The following is a 3,169-nucleotide window of genomic DNA, read 5'->3' as shown; positions in this document are numbered from 1 at the left end:
ATAAGATGAACTAAATTTAGTAAAAACACCAAAGATGGGTTAATGACAGAGCTGGTCGGCTATATTCAACACCCTTATCTGAAATTTTCAGGTACTTCCCAAGTAGTGTTAGGCTCAGATAACACCATTCCAGGAATGCCTCACGCATAAATCCTTTACCCTCTAAGTAATTTGCAAATATAATTCCAGACAAAAACAAAGGCTTTCTTTTTAATTACAAAATAATTGAAGAATGCTAAAGGGGTCATGACGCGATTTATTGTTTTCCTTTTGCTTAAGTGTGTTATATAGCTGTTTGTGCATGATCTGCAGAGTAACAAAGCTCAAAGTCTATTCATTACACCGCCCAAATGTATATGCAAAGAAAGAAGGCGTAACTTTGATTCTCGCTGTATAATTGTATAATAAAAGAGCCACCATGACATGGAAATGCAGTTTTTCATTGCGAAATCCAATCTACTTTGTTTGACCTTCCAAAAGAGGACACAATTATTAAGCAGTGCTTAAGCTTTATTTACAACACTGTTCCAGAACAGTACAAACTAAAATATTTGACTGTGTGCTGCGTGTGTTTTTTAGAGAACTATTTCCATTACCTGCGGGAGTACAAGGCCGGCTGTGCACAAAGGCTGATTCTAAAATTGGGGAAATTCAATCTTTGCAAGTAACGTTACAGTCTGACGCTTCTTACTCACAGACACACCCTGCAAGTATGCTTTCAGATTATACAAATTTGCTACGGACTATTTAAGTATATAGTAGCGCTTGTTTGTCGTTCCTATGTTTACAAATGCAGATGTGGTTTTATGTTTACATAGTGTTCTCGATCAGCTTGGTCATCTGCATTTTTCGGATCAGATTCAGCCTCGAATTACTAAGGTAGTACTGACATTATCACCTGTCATCATTGCTTTGGGACCTGACGTTCCAAATTTGGTAAGAGGCGTAACTTTCCATCACACGCTTAAAGGTTTTTGGGCCAATCAGAAAGCACTGAATCGCTGGCCAATCAGAGCACACCACGCTTTTCAGAACGATGAGGCTTGTAAAAATTGATGCGTTTCAGAAAGGCGGGGCATAGAGGAGCAAAAATAATGTGCGGTATGTGTAAAATAATGTTTTTTAAAAAACCTAAAACCTCGTAAACATTGCATTAAACCAAATACACAAAATAATGTTATTTTTAAAACTTTAATGGTGTGTTCACACCGGACGCGAATAGCGCGTCAGGCGCGAATGATTTCAATGTTAAGTCAATGCAAAGACGCATTACGCTCGTAAAAAATTGCTGCGGCGCGAATGAGGCGCGGAAGACACGAATATGCCTCATTTGCACGGCAAGTTTGCGCGAATTGAACGTCTGGCGTGATAAGCGCGTTACGCGCGAATGATTTAGTTAGTGCCATTTGTGCATTCACTTGTTTGACGCGAATTTGTGTCTGCCGCCCGAGTTGAAAAATCTGAACTTTGGCGTGAATTCGCGCCGCGTTAACCAATCAGGAGCCTAGCTGCTTGTTCACGTGGTGAAGTGTTTGGATGCTTCAATAAATTATTTAGTAATATGACTAAATGCATGTTGGGATTATGCACAACAAAGCAAATATTTTATCACTTAAAACATTATTTCTATATACGAGACATGTTCATTTTGTATTGAAAGTTATTCATTCCATATCTAGATTATATGAAATAGTATTATGATGTATTAAAGACAATAAACATATGTGCATAAGTTCGTGTCTGGACATGAGAGAGAAAAAAAAAATCAACAAACAAAGATGGCCGTCAACGGGTTTCGGTTTTGACGCGCGTAAATTTCGCTTCAAACTTTTTATTTTACTCGCGTCAGTTTCGCTCTAGACACGCGAATTAACACAAAGTGGTCAAGCGTCAAACCAGGCGCATCAGGCGCGAATTTGACGCGCTATTCGCACCCGGTGTGAACGCACAGTAAGACTTTCCCCTATTGGCTTGGATTGGATTAAACTTTTCCCAGACTTAAAAAAAAGTACTGACTTTTGCAACACACTGTTACAGCTTTACTTGTTTTAATTTGTCTGTTGTGTACCAAATATAATATGACTCATGTTTTAAAGTTATAACTAAACTGTCCAAAACCCCTCTTTGACAAGCACCCACGAAACCCTAAACATAATGGAATTACTGACCTGCTGAGGCATGGAGGCATGTACTTTACTGAAGTGCCTTGGAGGGCGCAGCTTTGTATGATGTGTTGACGTAATTTCCACTGAAACAGGAAGCTAGGGCGGGACATATTGAATAGACAATAGCTTTACCTCACAATCTGCAAGCCGTACTTGACAGCACCATGGAAGCGAATCCGAACGCTGATGATTCGTTGGATTCAATAGTAGAGGTCGGTGTGAATAAATTGTAGCCATTTCATTCTCAACCAACGTACAGTTGGAAAACGGAATAAAACTCGAGCGTTTGAGCAACCGAACACACATCTCCAACCCATATTGCTCCATGACGCGTCAATGGTCGATTTGGCGAGGTGGTATTTAGATTCTAGAGGCTTTAGATTCTAGAGAGCATTTGATTGGACAGAAGAGTCCGCGGTGATGTCATAAAAATCTGTGATCCATTTTAGTTATATCTCCTAAATATGAATTTTGTCATTGATTTGGAACACACCAGCTTAGTCATAACCAAAAGGCTAACTTGTTCATCCGAAAAGCTAAAAAAAAAATTAACTTTTTGATTTCAGGGAGCCTTGAAGGTACTGTGGTTTCTAGCACCAAGACTTTAGCAGCAGATCATTCAAGTCCCGTAGGTTGCAAGGTGAAGCCGCCATGGATCGAACTTGTTGATCCAGCACAACCTACAGATACTCAATTGGATTGAGATCTGGGGCAACACCTCGAACACTTCATCATGTTTCTCAAACCATTCCTGAACAATGTGTGCATTGTGCATTTTCCTGCTGAAAGAAATCACTTCCACCAGGGAACGCCATCGCCATGAAGGGGTGTACCTGGTCTGCAACCATGTTTAGGTAGTTGGCATGTGTCAAATTTATATCCACACGAATGGCTGGACCCAAGGTTTACCAGCAGAACATTGCACAGAGCATCTCGTCGAATCAGGCAAAACTTCTTCCGCTCCGAGGTCCAGTTCCATGTGCTGTTTTTTTTTTTTTCATTGC

This window comes from Pimephales promelas, chromosome 19, assembly GCF_988280905.1.
Source record: "Pimephales promelas chromosome 19, fPimPro1.hap1.1, whole genome shotgun sequence".
Lineage (NCBI taxonomy): Eukaryota > Metazoa > Chordata > Actinopteri > Cypriniformes > Leuciscidae > Pimephales > Pimephales promelas.
Note: the sequence above shows the minus strand (reverse complement) of the source record.